The following is a 22136-nucleotide window of genomic DNA, read 5'->3' as shown; positions in this document are numbered from 1 at the left end:
ACACTTTCTCCAATCACTGATTGTAACCAGGTCATCATTAATGGCAGTGATAGCGCTGGGCAAGTTATCCAAGGTTGACTGGGTATAAAGCTGGAGATCATCTGCATACATGTGGTAGAGAGAAGAAATCTTTTGAGTAATAGAATCAATGAAAATTGTAAAGAGAATAGGAGACAACACGCCACCCTGAGGCACTCCAGCACGTACTTCACACCAAGACGAAAATGTCTCGTCTACCTGAACACGTTGCCTTCTGCCTCTAAGATAACTCTGAAACCAGCCAATCACCGATGGAGATATGTTAAGAGAACGCAGCAAACTCAATAAGATGTCAAAGTTGACAGTACCGAAAGCATTGCTAAAATCTAACAATGTCAGCACTGTAAGTTGTTTATTATCCATGCCCAATCTAATGTCGTCGGTAATTTTCACGAGCGCTGTGACCGTGCTATGACCGGAGCGGAAGCCGGATTGGAGTGGATTAAGAAGGCTATGCCTATTTAGGAATGTTATTAATTGCTGGAGCACTAGTTTTTCTAAAACTTTGGAAAGGAATGGAAGGATGGAGATAGGACGAAAATCACAGTAGTTCATAGAATTAGCCTTTTTGGGGAGTGGAATAATACGGGCTACTTTCCAGGCATCGGGGAACTTTGAGGAAGTGATGGATTCATTAAGGATATGAGTAATAACAGGAGCAATAGTTTCAAGGATAGGTATGATCATATTACGGCCAACGCCGTCGTCGCCCACGGCATTAGAAGAGATGGACACTATGCTCTTCTTAACATCACATTCGGTGAAAGGAATGAAATTAAACGGTGGATAGTCAAAGGTTGGCAAACAAGAAAGAATATTTAACGTCCGCTCTTTTTCTGCGTTGTCAGTAACGTCAGATGAAGAAAAATGCTAATTAAGACACTCTATGTCAATGTTACGGTGAAGAGAATTATGGGATGATTTGCCAATTCCAAACGATTCGAGGAATTTCCAAACTTTAGCGGGGTCGCCGTTTTCGACTGATTTATGAATGTGGCGTCGTTGCGCATCTCTACACGATGTATTGCAGCGATTCCGGATTTTATTATATTTAATACGGTTTTTGTCACATGCATCAGATTTTAATTTACTTTTAACCATAGCTTTTTTTGCAATAAGACTTTTTAATTCCTCAGATAGCCAAGGCGCTGGTAAATGTTTAATTTTAATAGGTCTAACCGGAGCATGATTGTCATAAAGACCAGTCAGACAAGAATTAAACATGTCAACTTTTAAGTCGACTGAGCTGGCATCAACTACAGCTGACCAATTAATTTTGCGAGCATCCTCAGAAAGACGTTCTTTATCCATTCCCCCAAAACTACGACGCAGAAGTATTCTCGATTTTGCTTTAGGAGGACGAACTTTGTATGAAACAAAAATCAGATCATGATTCGAAAAAGCATCAGCCTCAAATAGGCCGTGCGTGAGGACAAAATCTGGAGATGACACTATAATGAGATCAAGAAGTGAAGGGACACAGTTAGGGGGGTTGTGAGTGGCCGAGAGAGGCAAAATATGTAGGTTGCACGCTTCAATTACAGAGTTGAGCTTTCTGCATCGGTTGTCACCTTTAAGGAGACATGTATTAAAGTCACCCATAATTATGGTATGACTATATAAGGGAGACAAATTAATTAATAAACTTTCGAATGCAGAAAAATAACCAATATGTAGAGAGGGAATATAAAATACGCCGAGAAGAATTTTGGTGAGAGAAAGAGTTATTTCGATGAGTAAGTGTTCAGCAGCATTAGTAGGAGGAGGCTGAGTCGACGAGCTAACAATAGTAAAGGGAATATAAGAACGAAGGTAGATCGCGACTCCACCCCCACCTTTACCAATGCGGTCGTTACGTATCAGTGTAAACCCTGGTAAGCAGTAAGATGTAGATGGTAAACATGGCTTTAACCAGGATTCGGAGATGAGAATCGCGTGGATATTACGAGATTCAAATGACGCAAGCATATCGGGATAATGGGCCGGAATACTCTGTGCATTGATGTGAATAACGTTGAAATTCTTCATTGAATCTGAGAAACAAGAATTAAGGACGACGTTTAAAGGGAGGGAAGATGTACTGTGGAAACTATCCTCATCCTCAACTGACAGATCTTCATTTGATGAGCAAGACAAAAAATGGCTACTAGATATACTATTATTTAATGACATTATGATAGTTTTATAATAGATATATATAAGATACAATAATAAAATAAGAAAATTATATATAAATAACGTATAATAAATAGTTAATATGTTATAATAATAATAAACAAATAAAGGCAGAAACCAACCCACCAGCGGTCTGCGAGAAAAAAAATCACTTAAAAGGTAAAAACAAATTCAAAACCGTTGTAAACTAATAGACAGTATCAAGTAAAAATAAAACACGTTACAACAAAGACAACAACAAAAGGAAACAAGTAAAAAATAAAAATAAAAAAATATAAAAAAATTAAAAAAAAAAAGCAAAGGAAAAGAACAACAAGTAACATATTTATAGTAACAAAAATAATATATGATTAATGCAATAAGTAAACTTTACTAGTATTGAGATAAAGAAAAAATAATGTAGAAGCTAAATTATGATAAACATTCGTTATGACATTTATATCTCAAAGCAATAACGGAACGCAGTATGAATGCACTTGTCAAGATGTCAACGTGACAGTGTTTAGTTGTTTACATTTTACAACACAAAATTGCTTACTACCTGATTTGTTATATTTTATTACGTGATAAAACTAAACTGAACATTGAAATAAACAAAAACAAGATGGTAAAAAGAAAGAAACGAAGTTGATACAAGTACTCGCGAAAGGAAGACGTTAAATGTTAAATAATCTATAGAAAAAACAAAACTATACAAGATAATAAGGATAAATTATTTCTTAACGTTCCTTTTAGATCGCAAATATGTTGTTTTGCTATCCTTAACTGCATTTGAGACAATAGTCGCAGCAGAAGGGCCCTGAACCTCACTGTCACTGGGGATGGCATCCAGTTCCTGTTTTGTGTGAACACGATGCTTCGACTGGTCGGACCCCATAACCACCACTACACCATTATCAGTCCAGCATCTGGATATCCCAAATCGCTGCCGGGCTGCTAAAAACACTTCATAGCGACGTTTGGTCAGAAATTCAGATATGGTGATACCGGTGCCTTTAAGGTTCCTTTTGGCACCCCAGACCTTGTCTTTAACCGAAGTATCCTTGAACTTCACCAAAATCGCTCGTGGCTTACCTTTGCCAGGCTGACCAAGGCGATGGGAACGGGATATGGAGTCAGCTGTTAATCCAGGGAGTTTAAGGTGATCGCCGATGTATATATGTTTATATTAAGTATATATAAGTATTACATATACATAATCTTAAAAAAAATAATTAAAAGGCTTAATTATCTTGTAATTTTTATTTTTTTTTTATTTACTTTTTACTTGTATTTTTTTTAATATCCAAATAGATCTTCGATTATATATCAATATAGTACTAAAATATAACATACATTAAGATCTAATTTTCTTTACCTAGGTATATAAATATTAATTATACAATCTGTAACGTAATTGTGGCGCACGTTACATGTTTCATCCATTTTTTAAATAATTTCAACATAAAATACTAAATTTCTAACATAGGTTATCGGATGTCATCAGTCATTTGACTTTGATAACCATTTCTAAGGTTAAACAAAATTTCTTGGTATAATTCTCGATTACAAACTGAACGGAATTTCACACTCCGATTACATAGCCAAGAAATGTGAAACATCTATTAATGCCCTTAGAGCAGTGTCTGGAGTCTGGTGGGGAGCTCACCCTTATACATTAAAATTGATCTATAACGCAATAGTTCGTAGTCATTTGGACTATGGACTGTTCGTTCTAGATCCTTTTAATAAATCAGCTTCAGAAAAATTAAATAAAATACAATATAAATGTCTCCGTATTATATTGGGTGCGATGAAATCCACCCCTACTAATGCTCTGCAGGTTGAGTGTGTTGACCCTCCTCTACAGATAAGGAGGCAATATCTTTGTGACCGCTTTATCATCAGATTGTTACAGCTACCCTCCCATCCTCTACTGATTAGATTAAACAAACTATCCCACCTTTGTAACCCAGATAATCCGGCATCCCCATTCCTATTAAACAGTTTCCTCAAGTATACCAAACTCCCCCATCCACTTACCACTTTTCCCTCTAATCCTCTTTTTTCCACCTCCTTTAAAGCACTTATTTATAATCCTCCGGTAATAACAAATCTTGGACTCGTAAAAGGTTCCCCTGATGCTAATATCCAATTTCAAACAATTTTTCATCAAAATTGGCCTAATCATCTCCCTATATATACTGATGCCTCTAAGCTCTCGCCGACCGGCTGTGTTGGTGCAGCTTGTTGGATTCCTAAATTTAAAATAGCCCTATTATTTAAATGTCCCCCCGAAACCTCTGTATTCTCCGGTGAGGCCATCGCTTTACTGGAAGCCGTAAAGTATGCCCTGTCACACAATATTCAGCAAACAATGATTTTATGTGACTCACTAAGCTGTCTGTTAGCCATTAAAGAGAATCCTTTTCGTAGCAGATCAAGACTTTCAATTGTTTTTAAGATCAGAGAGGCCCTGTTGTCCTGTCATCAACAAGGGCTACAAGTCCTGCTGGTCTGGATTCCTAGCCATTCAGCTATATCTGGTAATGAGATGGCAGACTCATATGCTAAGATTGCTATCCAATCTGGTACATCTGAGCATTTTGCCAACACATCTCAGGATTTGCTTTCTCTTGCCAAAGCTGAAATGATTAAATCCTGGAATTCTTTTTGGGTTTCATCAAAATTGGTCAAGGGTAAATATTACTCGGCGTTACAACCTGAAATTCCGAGGCGACCTTGGTTTTCATCTCACAGGCACGCTGACCGTTGGGTCACCTCCACCATCTGTCGGTTACGCCTCGGCCATTCATGCACACCTACTCATCTAGCAAAAATCAGAGTTCGTGATCACTCGCTGTGTGAATGTGGCCTAGACGAAGGCTCTGCAACCCATATCCTGTTCCTTTGCCCTAAACTTCTTCGTCCCATTTATGACATCCTCCCTCCTAAAGTCCCTCGCCCTATAAATGTTGAATGTTTGTTGACGTTTGTGTTTAGTCCATTTTGTTCAATCTTATGTAAATATATCAAATTAAATAAAATTAAGTTGTGAATAGTCCAATTTTTCATATTTTATTACATATATAGTTTAGAATACTAACAACTATTTTTTTTAATTATCCTATTATTAACTCTTAATGTTTGTGTTGTTCTAGGTTAAGGATTAACAAGGAAATTAATACTACTATTCTTGACTTTAAAATTCAATTGAGTTTAGTGTCTCAACCGTACCGATCAATCTCATTCGTGTCTTCTCCATCCTACGTGACATTGGCGAAATAATCTGTGCCCTGCCGGCACAACTAAAAGCCATTAAACTAAGAATTGAATTGAATTGAATTTCTAAGGTTATGTTTATGCGTAATTTAAAAATACCGCTAAATTTGACATTTAAAATAAAAATGCACTTTTTATGCATTATGCGTTCCTGACCTAATTGTGATTTATTATCTTTATATTATCTTTGAGATGATCTTTGACATTTGTCTAAGACCTCACTTTCCTTCCGCCTTTTAAGTCGAAATGTGACGCTAAATTATTTTCAAAGTTTTTGTAACTTTTATTTGGTTTAAACTATTGAATATTGTTGAAAATTGAAGTTTTAAGGCACGATATGTCTTAATTTAAACGATTGGAACTAAATCCATGTCGGATTACAAAAATTAATTTGGATATTTGTCGCCTCGTGGTAAGTTGAAAAACTTTCTTCGAAATTTGATTTAATTTCAATTGTTCGGTTTCGTAACAACGATTGTGGTTCTTTACAGGGAATTTTTAGAATATTTCCCATGATGCATTTTGTTATTTTTAGAAAATAACCGGGATTGACCGGGTAAGTTGGTTGAATTATTAAAGTGAAACTATAGATTTTCGAAATTCGTGTTAGGTTATAATTAGAATTGTTTCTTTTTTGCAGTTATTTTCAATAGTTATTTTCAACAATTATTTTCAATGGATATTTTCTACACTTATTTTCTACAGTTATTTTCTACAACAGTATTATTCCCCGGAATTATTTTCTTTCGCTGAATCTTCAAGTGGAGTATTTTCAACGCTTTTCGAAGAACTTATGAACTTTATAACTTTGGATATTTTGAAGTTTTGGATAGAAGCTTTCCTGGAGATAAAATTTTGAAACCTTAAAGGAAGTTTAAACTTTATAACAATTATTTTTACATTACAATTATTTTTACATTTTTATAAAGGATAGTTATACATTGTTGTAACATTATTTAAACTTTATTTTTGACTTGTTTGTAACTTTTATTACATAACTTAGTCTAACTTTAAAATATTTTTTTGCTAACTTTAAAACATTTACAATAAGTAAATATTTAATTAAGATTAGTGAATTTAAATGAATGTAAACATCCAGGTGCCCGATTTTGTTACTGTTGTTACTTTAAGACTTTTTAATTGTTAAAATAAAATTTTGACATTTTTTTGAATAAATTAATTTATATTATAGATTTGCCTTTTCTGTAAATCTACTTGTAATGTTGAAGGGTTATTTAACTGACTTCCGGAGCACTTTCTTTCGAGGATTTGTTTAATTTAAAAACCTTGTCCAGCTCTACCGCATTTTTTAGTTTACCTCGAAGAAAATTAATATTTTTAAAATTTAAATTTATTTTTAGTCAATTAATTATTACAATTGACACCCCCTTCAATTTTTATATTACAAATCATCTTACCTTACCTTAGTTACGCTGAGAAAACTGCCGCTAATAACGAGGTTTTATTATTTGATTTTGTCTAGAAATCAAAGAAAGTATTTCATTAGTTATTTTTAATATGAGATATGTAATATATTTATATCTTACCTTAAACTTTTACGTTCACCAAGTACTTTTTTTTAGATTAGTATACTAATAGCAATTAAATCATGTTTGTAAAAAGTATAATACTCGTTTATTACAAGTGTTGTGTACTGATCAATCATTGAGGATAGGTGAAAAATATAAATTATTTCAAGTAAGTGCGGTGTCAACCGAGATATAAAAGAATGGTGACTGGTCTCTGGGGCAGTTTTTGTTCGGCCGCCGAAGCGACTAGTTCAAAAGTTAAGTATTTCAATTATTATTTTATATAAGCTGTTAATAGCGTAGTCACATATAATTACAGTTTGTATTAAATTATTTAAATGTATATCATTCTACTTAAAGTGAGCTTGTATATTCATAGTTACAGATAGTTAGCTATAAGATCATTCAATGTAAGATATGATAAGTAATGTACGTATATGATGTAAGATAGATCATAAGATTGTTGTATTTGCAGATACAAGTAATGGAAATTAAGTTATATGAATAAATCTTTATATTTATATGTGTTGTATTTTTTTTTATTTTCAGAAGTGGGATCCGACTCAATCACTAATATAATTATTTTTTTTTTGCAGTTTCAAGTCAACGCTTCGTTATTCCGTCATGGATCCTGCTGTTATAGAAGGCTTACTCAAGGCTATCAGAAATGCAGTTGCAACAAATCACCGCGAAGATGACAACGGAGCAGAGAGTTGGTGCCATGGCATTGACATCGTCGCAAAGGATCTTGGATGGAGTAGTGCTACTACAGTGGTTAAGGCAGGTAAGGCCCTCAAGGGCTCTGCATTACTATGGTACGAATCATGGGACTGGAAGAAGTTGGGATAACTTTAAAATGACTATAAGTGACTTGTATCCAGAGAAACGTAATTTATCCGAGAAACTTCATAAAGCTGTAATTTTTACCTCAGATTTATCTGATTCATATTGTGAATACGCTAGAGAAAAGATTAGGCTTTACAAAAACACCAAAGTGGCATTTACTGAGCAACAGTTAGTCCAACTTGTATGCGGAGGTATTGTAGATGATAATATGAGAATGGCATCTTTCAACAGTCGTGTCGTAAGTACCGCTGAATTAATTTCATTATTTACAACTTATGTTAAAATACCCAAGAAACGATTGGCAGACGAAATTATTGATATACACGATATACACACAAATAGTAAGCGTACAAAATTTGAAGACACTAGAGAACGTCGTTGTTATAGTTGTGATAAACTAGGTCATGTTAGAAGTCAGTGCTTTAGAAACAGAATTACTAGACCGGAATTCAGAAATTATAACAATTTCAATAACATGAGATATTTTCCTAACAAAGTGCAATGTTCCTTTTGCAAGAGATTAGGCCATGATGAATCCATTTGTTTTTATAAGAAAAAGAGTATCAAACTTAATAAATCAGAAAGCCAAGATAAAACAAGTAACGTGAATTGCTTAAGTACAAATCTGAAACTTACGGAAATAAGTATAAGAGATTGCAAAATTATGGCACTTATAGATACCGGTGCCAGTTGTAGCGTAATTAAAGAGTCAATTGCTAAACAATTAGGCTGTAATGTCTCTCCTTGTTCAGTAAATTTAGACGGACTCGGTAACGGAAAGTTACATGTCTTTGGTATTATGGCAGTGCCAGTTAAATTTAATGAGGTCTGTATAGAAATAGAGTTTTACAAAGAAAGAGATAAGGACTTTACCTATGATTGTTTTATTGGTAGAAATGCTATTAACTACCCGGATATAGCTATAGTTATAGACTCAAATGGCTGTAAGCTTATTCGAACGTACATACATGACAAAATTAATGTCGTTACCCGATTGACTGATATCCAGAGATATACAGAGCTAATTCATTTAAAGGAATTGACAAGTCATTTAACACCTTCTTTGCAACTGTCTGTTCTCTGTAACCTCTTTGTTAAATATTCTACTATATTGCCCACTACAGAAAATCTTGGCACCGTAAATACTGGCGAATTATGCCTTAAATTAAAGAAAGATGAGGTAATTAATTATCGCCCATACCGTTTGGCTCCTGTCGAGCGAGAAAAGGTTAAGGAAATAATTAATTACCTTTTAAAACAGAAAGTGATCCGAGAAAGTGACTCCTCGTATGCTAGTCCCGTATTGCTCGTCAAAAAAAAAGATGGTAGTGACCGATTATGTATTGATTATAGAGCCTTAAATAAAATTATAGAAAAAGAACGTTACCCTCTCCCCCTCATCGATGATCAAATTGAGTTAAGTTAAGTTAAGAAAAGCTTGCTATTTCATCTCCATTGACATGAAAAACGGTTTTCATCAGATACCGGTATCTCAAAATTCCATAAAATACACAGCTTTCATTACACCCGATGGGCATTATGAATTTCTAAAAATGCCCTTTGGAATATGTAATGGCCCATCTGTTTTTCAAAAAGCTATTACAAAGGCTGTAAAACATCTAGATTTTTTGTTAGTTTACATAGATGATTTGTTAATTCCTTTCCAAACAATGTCTATGGGAAAAAATTATCTCAAACAAACTTTTGATGGTCTGAGTTCGGCCGGCTTTACCGTAAACTTAAAGAAATGTAAATTTTTTGTTGATAATATAGAATATCTTGGTAGAAATATTTCGAAAGATGGCGTTAGGCCAAGTGACAATAAAGTTTCAGCACTTATTAACTCTCCTTTACCAACTAATGTTAAAGAAGTACGTCAATTTATGGGGTTGGCAAGTTATTTTAGAAAGTTTATACCTGAGTTTGCCTCACGCACTGCTCCCATTAGTAAACTCACGAAAAGTAACCAACAATGGGTATGGCGTCAGGAACAGAATAATGCTCGTAACTATGTTATTCAACATCTGGTATCTAAACCACTATTAATTATATTCAACCCTGTCCTTAAAACAGAACTGCACATCGATGCTAGTTCGATTGGTTACGGTGCTGTCCTGATGCAGAGAGTTAAAAACCAAAACAAAGTTGTTGCTTTGTTAAACGCATTACACCCGCGGAATCTAGGTGTTGTTCTTACGACTTAGAAACATTGGCGATTTTTAACGCCTTAAAGCACTTTCGCGTTTATCTATTAGGAATTGAATTTACCATAGTCACAGACTGTAATGCCATCAAACCGACTATGATTAAAAAGGATTTATCACCCCGTGTAGCTAGATGGTGGACCTTTATGCAAGATTTTCAGTTTGACATTGTTTATAAAAAAGGAAAGTTTGTAGGTCATGTAGATTATTTTAGTCGAAACCCTGTCGTCAATATTGTTCCGTCACCCCCTGTAATAATTAGTATTCTTAATGACCCTGATAGACCGCCGTCATGGTTAGAATTAGCCCAACAAAATGATAATGAAACCCAATCCCTGATTAATAAGGTTCATGCAGGCGAAGTTGATGTTAATCAATATGTAATTATTAACAACTTACTACACTATAAAAGCAAACCAGACTCAGTGCCAAAACTTTTTGTACCAAAAGGATACAGATTAAGTTTATTACGGCTATATCATGATGACAATTGTCATGTGGGCTATGATAAAACTATGAGTAAAATCCGTGAAAACTTTTGGTTTCCTGGCATTGCTGCGTTTACAAAAAAATATATTCAACATTGCTTAAAGTGCGTACAGCATAAAGGTCATTCAGGGCCTAAACAGGGCTTGTTACATCCGCTTATAAAATCAATACCGTTTCATACTTTGCATCTTGACTGCACCAAACCATTTAAACAATCACCTGAGGGATATAAACATGTTTTATTAATTGTGGATGGATTCACAAAATTTTGCATCTTAAAACCGCTCAAAACTCTCAATTGTCAAGAACTTTTATTTCTGTTACGTGAAACAATAACATTATTTGGTTCCCCGTCTATTGTGGTCACAGATAGAGGCACCAATTTCAGTTCTATAAAAATCCAGTCATTATTTCGCGAAATGAATATTGAGCACCATATGATATCAACAGGAACACCACGTAGTAACGGGCAGGTAGAACGATATGTGGCCACTGTAATTAACATGTTGAGTAGTACTATCAATGACTTAACAGAATGGCCGAGTGTCATATGGAAGGTACAACAATCACTAAACACTACTGTTCAGAAATCCACCGGATTTTCCCCCATTCGATTGTTAATTGGTAGAGAACCTACCTCCCATACAGGCTCGACTGACTGATGTTGTTGATGAATCTACACAAACTCCTATTAACGTACATGCTGATCGTGACCTAGCTCGACAAAGATTGAATAATATAGCTGATAAATTTAAAGAACGGTTTGATTCCACCCGCCGGACTAACATGTCTTTTAAAGTTGGGGACATTGTATATGTTAACCAAGAGCATAGAAGACACGATAAGTTAAGTGTCAAATTTAAAGGTCCGTACGAAATAACGAACGTCTTGGAAAATGACAGATATTATTTAAAAGGACGAAATAATCTGAGAAATATTACTGTAGATAAAGAAAAACTTAGAATTTGGCCTAGTGAATGGGTGGAACAAAACGCTGCTTTTGAACAATCTTAAATGTTATAAATAATATTAATTTTTTCCTCCCATTCGGAACAATATCATCATTAATTAGTTTGTTTTATTGTTTATAATTTATAAATTTATATTAATTTGTTTTTTAGATTTAGCTAACCTTGTGTTGTAAGATACTATGGCAATTGATTCATTTGTTATTTATTTTGATTCTCATGATTGATGGTGTACAACATATTACATTTTTTTTGAATGATTCAAATGACTATTTTATTTTATATATTATTGAAAATAATACATATTATTACTGTTTGTGTATATATATATATATATGAAAAAAAAAAGAAAAAGAAAACCGGTGTCCACACATATGAATTGCTAAATGGTATACCTATTTGGGACACGTCACGTATTTTGTAGTTGCTCTTTTTCTTTATTTTTTTTTTGTAGCTTTACTTTTTTTTATTGTTCATTTTATTTCTTTTTTTATGTAAATGATGAGTTATTAGTACTTAAGTTATTTTTTTATTATTATTTTTACTTTTTATTTTGTACCAATTGTCATCTTGTCCCAAATAAAAGTGTTATTTCTTTCTTTCTTTTTTTTTTATTCTTTATTGAAGTAAGGGAAAATATATGACAGTCCCATTGTTCTCTTACAACTTGTCTTATCAACACAAGGTAAATACAACTTATATATAAAATTGCATGACTTTTGATTAAATTAATCTTAAATGTTCTTTTAGAGAGGCTGCATGTGTGCCAGAACTACATCATAAATATATTTAGCCGATAATGTCGTTGGTTCTGCTAGGATACTTTGGAAAACACCGATATCTAAAAGATTTATATTTAATTTAGAGATTTTTGCAGCTCTCTCTTTTCTGTTTTTGGAACATTAAGATGTGATATAAGTCTTCCTCTTTGTTGCAAGATTCACAATTGGGTGATTCCACTTTTCTCATCAAATAAGCAAATTTCTTTGATGGAATATGTCCAGTACGGCATCTCAGTCCTATCATTATATAAAATTTTGACAATTTACAATTTTCAAACCATGGTTTACGAGGGGGGACATTTTATATAGTTTTATACCATATTCCTTTTTCCGTTGATCTTATTTCCATATATTTTTTCCAGATTTCAAAGCATCTACTTCTTACCATTTTTAAATATTCCAAGTGATATGGTGTTGCTTGTATATCTGTTCCTGTTATTACAGCTTGTTTAGCAACTTTGTCCACTTCCTCATTACCCTTTAGCCCAATGTGAGATGGTATCCACTGTAATCTGAGTGTGATACCTTTATTTCTAAAATAATAAATTTTGTCCAATATATAATATGCTATGGGAACTCCCCTTGCTCCTCGGGCGCATTTCATGATATGTTGGAGTCCGCTTTTGCTATCACAAAAAATTACAATATTGCTATCATTTACATTAGTAGCGTAAGACAATGCTTCCAAAATGGCTATCAGTTCTACAGACATGATGCTGATTACATTATTCTTAATTCTGAAGCTCCGAGAATAACTCCTTTTTGCATCATAAAATGCTGCTCCACATCCTATGTTATTCCTTGATCCATCAGTAAATATTTTACACCATCTATTATATTTAATATGCATTTCTTTTAAAATATCTACTTTCAGATTATATTTTTCATAATACTTCTTCGTTGTAATCATACTATCTAAATTGGTTTTTATAGTTTCGGATGTATTAATTAGTGTAACCCAAACATTAAGTGAAAACATATTTAATAAATCAGTAGAGTGAACATTCATGTCTTTGCACTCATTGTAAGTTGCTATTAGTAAAGGTGATTTCTTTTTTGAATAGTATGAGCTCGATTGAAGACATAATGTGTTTAAGGTAACCAACGTTTTACAATTGGAAGAAGCTAAAGTTTTTAGGCAAAATTTATATGCAAGATATTGTCTCCTTATATGCAAAGGTGGTATACATAATTCACTTTCCATAGCATGTATGGGAGTACTCCGTATGAAACCGTTTATAACTCTAAGTGCTTGGTTTTGAATTTTATCAAGTTTAGAAATAACTGACTTAGGCGCATCGTGGTATAGATAAATAAAATTTTAACAAAAAGAAAAACCGACTTCAAACAAAACACTATTTTAAAACAAATGAATATGCACGAAAAAGTAAGAAAAATAATTGCGTATTCAACATATTTTTTAGAGTCTTCCTAAGTTAAATGAAATGAAAAATATTAGACTACTTAAAAGTCGATTAACGATTATATCATGTAGTTATAATTATTGGTATATTTGGAGCCGGTGTCAGCCACGGTGCCCTTGCCCCAACAATCAAAAGAAAGAAGCGATACGAGCCCCTTGATTGATCCAGTATATTATTGTGTAAAAGGTAATTTGTAAAAAACATATTTGTTAAAGTATTCTCGTAATGTTTTTTGATAGATATACTGTAGGGTTTTATTGGCTGACACCGACTCCAAATCTACCAATAATTATAACTACATGATATAATCGTTAATCGACTTTTAAGTAGTCTAATATTTTTCATTTCATTTAACTTAGGAAGACTCTAAAAAATATGTTGAATACGCAATTATTTTTCTTACTTTTTCGTGCATATTCATTTGTTTTAAAATAGTGTTTTGTTTGAAGTCGGTTTTTCTTTTTGTTAAAATTTTATTTATTTTTTGATTTTAAGTGAAGCTGATGTTGACTAACTAATTTTTTTTAATATGGATAGATTAAGCGTTCCGTTTATATGAGTCAGAAACTACTTCGTGGACAATTTTTAAAGGAAACTTGCGAATAAAGCAAAAATAGACTTTCGAAAATGCGGATTTAATACGTCACGCGGCGTAAGCTACAAGGATCCCTCGAAAGAGCTGTAATCGAACTCAGCAAAAAAACTTTGAAAAAGACCAACTATATTTCGTACATCATATGACATCACATCACATACACAAAATTTGATTAAAGATAGTAAGAAATTCTGCCCCATATCGCACCCTAACTGCGAGCCGTATAGGAGTTCCATCACTACATAGTATAAAACAAAGTCGCTTTCTCTGTCCCTATATCTTTAAATCTACGCAACGGATTTTGATGCGGTTTTTTTTAAAAGATAGTGTGATTCAAGGGGAAGGTTTGTGTATATAATAAATGAACAATATAGTAAAGAAACACTGACAATTTTAGAAGTTTGCAAGTTGATGTAGCAAATAAACAAATTCTTTAGTATATTTAGTATCAGTATTGCACCCGTGAGAAGTCGGGGCGGGTCGCTAGTTGATTATAATATTCGACTATGATAATTACATAAACATAACCACATTACGGAAGGTGACTCAAATATCCAAATAACCTATAAATAAAAGATTCGACCGAGTATCGCTAACGTGCTCCTCAGAATTGTTCCGTTCCCTTCCGTTCCGTCACTTTGTCATGGATCCTGTGCTCAGAACCTTACCAAACATTCACCAAATTACCCTTGAAGTATATATTTTATAATAAAAAAAGAATTATCAAAATTGGTTAACGTGATTTTCAGTTATTCACCTATTTGTCGCGCATATACGTAATGCAAATTTAAGACTTATGTCGTTTTCACATGGATACCATCATCGGAAAAAAAAATAAAAAAAATGGGACCCCACGGGAAGCACTACCTTTCAAACAAAAACGAATTGATAACCTCCTCCTTTTGGAAGTCGGTTGAAAACTAGCATAATCTATTCTACTCCGAATGAGTGAAAAGTATATTTTTCTGAGGAAGTTTTGATGAACACCCCAATTTGGACCGGACAAAAGCTTTAGAACATTAATGATCTTCAAAGATTTTTCACATATTTCATTGATGTGTTTTTTCCAAGACAGTCTAGAATCTAACCAAAAGCCTAAATATTTAAAGCATTCCGAATGTGATAAGGAACTATTATTTATATTGACTGAAATTAACTCTATGTCTTTTAGTAAAAAGCATTAATTTAGATTTACTAGGTGATATATCCAAACCCATATTATTAAATAGTTTAACAATTATATTTAACGCCATTTGAATATTATTTCTAGAAATTGTTACATCTTTGTGACGTGTGAAAAAAACCAAATCATCTGCATACTGACATACATCTACATTATTAAAGTTATGTTTGGATATTTTTGACGTTGCTATGTTGAATAACATTAAAATTCTATTGAATATTTTAACTAATAGCACTTTACCTACCTCCGGTAGGTGATATTTCAGAGAATAAGTTATATTATCATCCCCAGGGGATGTATCTTTTTCTTTAAGACACTGTAATAATTCGTGTAAGGTGAATTCAGATTCTAGCAAAGTATTAATGGAATGAAATTCTGGGGATTTGTTAACAACTAATTCTGGTGCTATTGTACAAATGAGTTTTTCTTTTAAATTGTTATCTATATATTGGTTGTTTGAAATATAGCCTTTTATCCATCGTAATCTCTTCCACATCTCGGTCGTTGGCATTGTGGAAACAAAACTGTTTAAATATTGTTTAAACGTTTCTCTTTTAGCTTCACGTATCTTAGACCGACAATCAAGGACCTTTGCTTTTAACCTATTATAATTTTCCGGTGTTGGGTTTCGTCTAAACATTTTAAGAGCTAATCTGCGTTGTGCAACTGCATGTGATAGCGTTGGATTCCAATAGCATTTCGGTTTAAATTTTGATGTAGGTTTATTGCAGAATTTTATATAAGGAATATGGTTATTTGCAGATTGATTTATAATCATTTCAAAAAAGTCATATAACTCTTGAATATTTGTGTAGTCTAAGTAATTGTTAATTAATAATAATCGATGAACTGTTTGTTTATAGGATTTCCAATCAGCCTGCTTAATATTACGTTTTATAATTTGTTTGTATTCCTCTTTAAAATTAATAGACAATTTTATGATAAGGTGATCACTACCAATATTCTCATTTGTAACCTTCCATGTAAAATCAACAGCAATATCAACGATACAGAAGGACACATCCGGTGAAGATTCTTGAAATCTATTATATACTAGTTTTATCCGTGTAGGTTCACCATTATTTAAGGTAACATAACTATATTCCAATATAGAATCCCACAATTGATAACCCCTATTATTACTTTTGTTTGACCAACTGAGATGATGACCATTGAAATCACCAGCAATCAAGGTTTTTTTTTTTAAATTTACTAAAAATGTTATCCCAGTCACATTGAGACGTTCGTTTAGATGGAGGGCAGTATATCGATATTACATTTTCTAAATATTTACAATTATAAATTTTAACATGAATTAATTCTATATCCAAATTATTAAAATTATGTTGACATACCCGAGACAGAATCGACTTATGAACAATAATCGCCACGCCCCCTGTCTAAAAATCATATAACATTGTTTGTTTCTTTTATATTAGTTGATTTAATAACTCCTGTCAAAATTACAATAGCAATATCACTGTTCACCGAGATTTTAATTGCTCATATTTATTAATATTTCTAGATTTATTTTATGCTTACCGACACAGTTTTTTGTTACTCTCTCTCTTCATATTACGCTCTTATAGTGATTATACTGATCTTAAACTTAATTCCGTTTTTCATTAAATACACCTGATATTCATGGACATGGTCCATCGGCCGGATAGTAAATCTTAAAAATAACCAGCACAATAAAGGGATACTGATTTCTCCGTGGAGAAATAAGTGAAATCACAACAGACGTCGGATCACAGAACAAAGGATTTGGATGTATGACGTGGTTTATGGAATATTGCAGTATTTAACTATTTCAGTGCTTAATTTCCACCCAGTACTCTTATATTCAGGTAGTATTTAAGGATTTAAGATTTATATAAAGGTCAGTACATATCAATTAAACTTTATTTTATTATTTAATTGTATTTAAATAGAAAGTTCCTTCCATTATATTTTGTGATTGTTTTAAATAAAAAAATGTTAATTTTTCTTTGTTAGTACCCGATTGACCTAATAATTATAATACTTATTACTAAAGGTAAATTGAATTATATTAATTTTATTAACTGGTAAAATTTAATAAGTAATAGGTACTTTGTATGTATAGTTCCTAATCAAATATTTTTAAGTGTGGTGAGTAGAATATGTTTAATAAACTTAATTTATATTAGATACAGAGATTGTGTTGATTACAGAAAATATAGTTAAGTCGAGTTATTAATTTTTGTCTTTATACTACAATTTGTTTTATTGTAAGACTTATACTAAATTACAAGTAACTTAACCATATAAAGTATTGTTTAAATTTATATTTAATATTTTGAATTGTATACATTCCAGGATTTGACACTTGCTTCACATAATGTCGGAAAGGCAAGAAAGAGATCTTATTAAAAAGCGTGCAACCTATAAAGGCCGGCTTACATTATTTGGAAATTACTTAAACAATTTAGATGGGTCAGTCAGTCAGTCTCAGGTAAAAGAACTTCAATTACGTATTCATAAAATTTGCAGCATGTTTGAACAATATGATGAAGTACAGTGCAGGTTGGAATGTGCAACAGAAGACATGGAAATTCATTATTGGAAATAAATGAATTCGAATCTCTGTATTATAAATTAGTAGCTCAAGCCCAGGATTTAGTTGCTCATTCTACAGGATTAAGTGACTCGAGTTCTGACAGTAATAAAAATACTATGAGGGTTAATAATAACAATAATCTTGTTAAATTACCAACTATACAATTGCCTAAGTTTAGCGGTTCCTATGATAACTGGCTAGAGTTCCATGATACTTTTTCTAGTCTCATTCACTCCAACGACGAAATTGACAACATTAATAAATTTCATTATTTGAGAGCGTCACTAGAGGGCTCTGCCGCCTTAGTTATACAGTCCATTGAATTTTCAGCGAAGACTTACCCTGTTGCTTGGAAGATATTATGCGAAAGGTTTGATAATAAACGATTACTCATTCAAAATCACGTGACAGCATTATTTAACATTGATTTAATTATTAAAGAGTCATCCGTGTCTATTAAGCGTTTAATTGATCAATTAAATAAAAATTTAAGAGCTTTAGATTCTCTAGGCGAACCGACTCAGCACTGGGATACATTGTTGATACATATTATAATACAAAAATTAGATACTAAGACGTATCGCGAATGGGAGGAACTTAAGGGTCGTCTTGGTAAAGATGAACCTCTTACACTAGACATATTTATAAACTTTTTGCGTAATCGTGCTGATTTGCTAGAGGCCTTAGAGTTATCGCGAAGTAATAATCATTCTCACTAGTCTAATAAACAGAACACGAAAATTAAAAGCATGGTTTCTATTGCAAGTCCAACTCAGGCTGACGATAAATCTCCGATAGCCTCATCTACACCTAAACCCTGCGTTAAATGTAAAGGTGAGCATCCGCTTAAAAATTGTCCGCAGTTTTTAGGTCTTAATAATGAACAGCGATTGAAACTCTTACCTAACTATTGTAATAAACATATTTTATGTTACAATTGTTTACATATTGGTCACTATGCAAACCAATGCAAAAAACCTGGTTGTAGGATATGTAAACGTAAGCATAATACGCTTATCCATGTATCAGGTTCGAAGTCGCAATCACCAGATAATGCTGGATCATCAAACATGGATAAGAGTGATTCGAACAATATGAATTCTACTTCCAGCTCAAATATTTCTTTATCGGCATGTTTGAAAAATTCAAATCAAGGTAATCATGATGTGCTATTATCTACAGCCCTTGTCAAGTTGTATGACTCCGAAAATCAGGAATATATTGCTCGAGCGTTACTTGATTCCGGCAGTACATCATGTCTTATTGCAGAAAATATGTGTAATAAATTAAACTTACCGTATGATAATGTCGATCGTTCTGTAACAGGAATAAATAATTGCATTCTACCAATTGGTAAAATGTGTCGTGTGCAAATGAAATCTTTAAATAATAATTATTTTACAAATGTTACTTGTTTTGTTTTACCATCGATCATAAGCAAAGTGCCTTATAGTCATTTAGACATTTCGATGTTAGATATTGAATCTAATATTAATTTAGCTGATCCTAATTTTTATGCACCCGGAGACATTGATTTAATCATTGGTGCTGACCTCTTTTGGGATTTATTAGGATCACAATTTTTTAAGCTAGGTAGCAAACCGATACTTTTTGAAACTAAACTTGGTTGGATAGTTTCTGGACCCTTGTTTGGCGGTCATGCTAATCGCTCACCAGCACATAAATGTAATTTAGCACAAATAGAGTCTGATAATGATTTTTTAGATTCAAATGAAGTTATTCAAGAGAATTTATCACGATTTTGGCAGTTGGAAATTGATAATAAATCCTCCTATTATTCTGAGGAAGAAAAAATATGTGAAGAACATTTTATTATTAATACTTCCCGTCTTCCAGATGGCCGCTTTTGCGTGAGAATTCCTTTAAAAAATAATATTGTAACTTTAGGTGAGTCTTATCAGCGTGCTAAACATTGTTTTTTGGCTCTTGAACGTCGTCTTAATAATCAACCTTTACTAAAAACTAAATATCATGATTTTATGTTGGAATATTTATCACTAGGCCATATGTCCAAATCTAATTTAAAATCTAATGAATTTTCTTATTTTATCCCACATCATGGTGTCTGGCGTGATAGTAGTTCGACAACAAAGCTAAGGGTCGTGTTTAACGCTAGTAGTCCTACTACTACGGGAGTTTCCTTTAATGAAATTCAAATGGTCGGTCCAACTATACAGGACGATCTTTTAAGTATTCTTTTGAGATTTAGGCGGCATAAGTACATTTTGTCCGCTGACGTGGAGAAAATGTACAGACAAATTTCAGTACATCCAGACGATAGACACCTTCAAAGAATTATCTGGCGTAATAATACAGATGATAATTTAGATATTTATGAATTAAATACGGTGACCTATGGTACAGCGAGTGCACCATTTCTAGCTGTCCGCTGTCTCAAGCAAATAGGTCTCGAATGCTCTGATCCCAAATTAGCTGAGATTATTTAACCGACTTCTATATCGACGATCTTCTCACTGGGGCAGATACCATCGATGAACTTATACAGATACGTCAAAATGTTACTAATGCTTTAGGTATGGCGCAAATGCCACTTAGAAAATGGAAATCAAATGTTGCGGATTTACATAATGATGTTAAAAATATTGAATCATTTGATTTGAACATAGGGGCTGATGAATCTAATTTTAAATCAGTTTTAGGTTTAGGTTGGCGTTCAGATTCGGATAAACTTTGTTTTTCCATAAGTGGTAATATTCCTATTACTATGACAAAACGTAGCATACTTTCTGTAATCTTACGAATTTTTGATCCTCTTGGATTACTTACACCTTGTATTATTATCATGAAATGTATGTTACAGAAATTATGGCTACAAAAATTGTCATGGGATGATCCACTACCAGCTGATATAGCTAGGTCATGGAATGAATTTATTATTGATTTACCAATTCTTAATGATTTATTGATTACACGTAATGTTTTAGTGGATTGTTATAGTTATATAGATTTACATATATTTTCGGATGCATCACAATATGCTTATGGAGCATGTTTGTATGCTTGTAGCGGAAACGACAATGATGAAATTTCAGTTCGTTTGCTTATGGCTAAAGGCAGGGTCGCTCCAATCAAGCCTACTACGATACCAAGACTGGAACTTTGCGGGGCTCTTGTGGGGCTACGTCTATACGAAAAGGCTGTTAGTGCTCTCCGAGTCAAGGTAAGGCGTACGTTTTTTTGGACCGACTCTTCTATTGTTTTGGGCTGGCTTAAAACCCTACCAAATAAATTTCAACCATTTGTACGCAATAGAGTTGCAGAGATCGTAGAAAAATCTTCTGGTTGTACTTGGCGACATGTACCTACGCTTGAAAATCCTGCTGATCATATTTCGCGAGGTGTTAATGCTAAGGCTCTAATATCGCTTGAGGTTTGGTGGTCAGGCCCAAGCTTTTTAAGACTAGATATGTCACATTGGCCACCTCATCCCGCTAGTTCTGAAACTCTTCCAGAATTACGTTCTGTAATTACTGCAAATATAGCTGTAGGAAGTAATAACAATGAATTCATTGATTTTAATAGATTTTCTAATTTATCTAGACTTAAACGTACTGTAGCTTATTAATTTGTAAGAAAGAATTAATTATAGATACATTTTTAACTGTCGAAGAATTGGATAATGCATTAAATCTTATAATCAAAATATCACAAAAACAATCTTTTCCGGAATATGAACTTTTAATAAATAATAGAAATTTACCTGCTAAAAACGCGTTACTCAAATTAAATATATTTCTCGATGATTTTAAAATTCTTCGTGTTGGAGGCCGTTTAGAACATAGTTACTTTACATTTGATAAAAAACATCCGATTTTGATTCATTCGAAACATCCTTTTACTAAATTATTATTTCATTACGAGCATAGACGATTATTACATGCAGGTCCGCAACTGTTACTGAGTACGCTTAAGGAATCATTTTGGCCAATAGGAGGTAGGAGTTTGGCCAAGTTATGTTATCGACAATGTATCCGGTGTGCTCGATTAAAGCCTAAGGTAGTTGCACCTATAATGGGAA

Source organism: Vanessa cardui, chromosome W (assembly GCF_905220365.1).
Source record: "Vanessa cardui chromosome W, ilVanCard2.1, whole genome shotgun sequence".
NCBI lineage: Eukaryota > Metazoa > Arthropoda > Insecta > Lepidoptera > Nymphalidae > Vanessa > Vanessa cardui.
Note: the sequence above shows the minus strand (reverse complement) of the source record.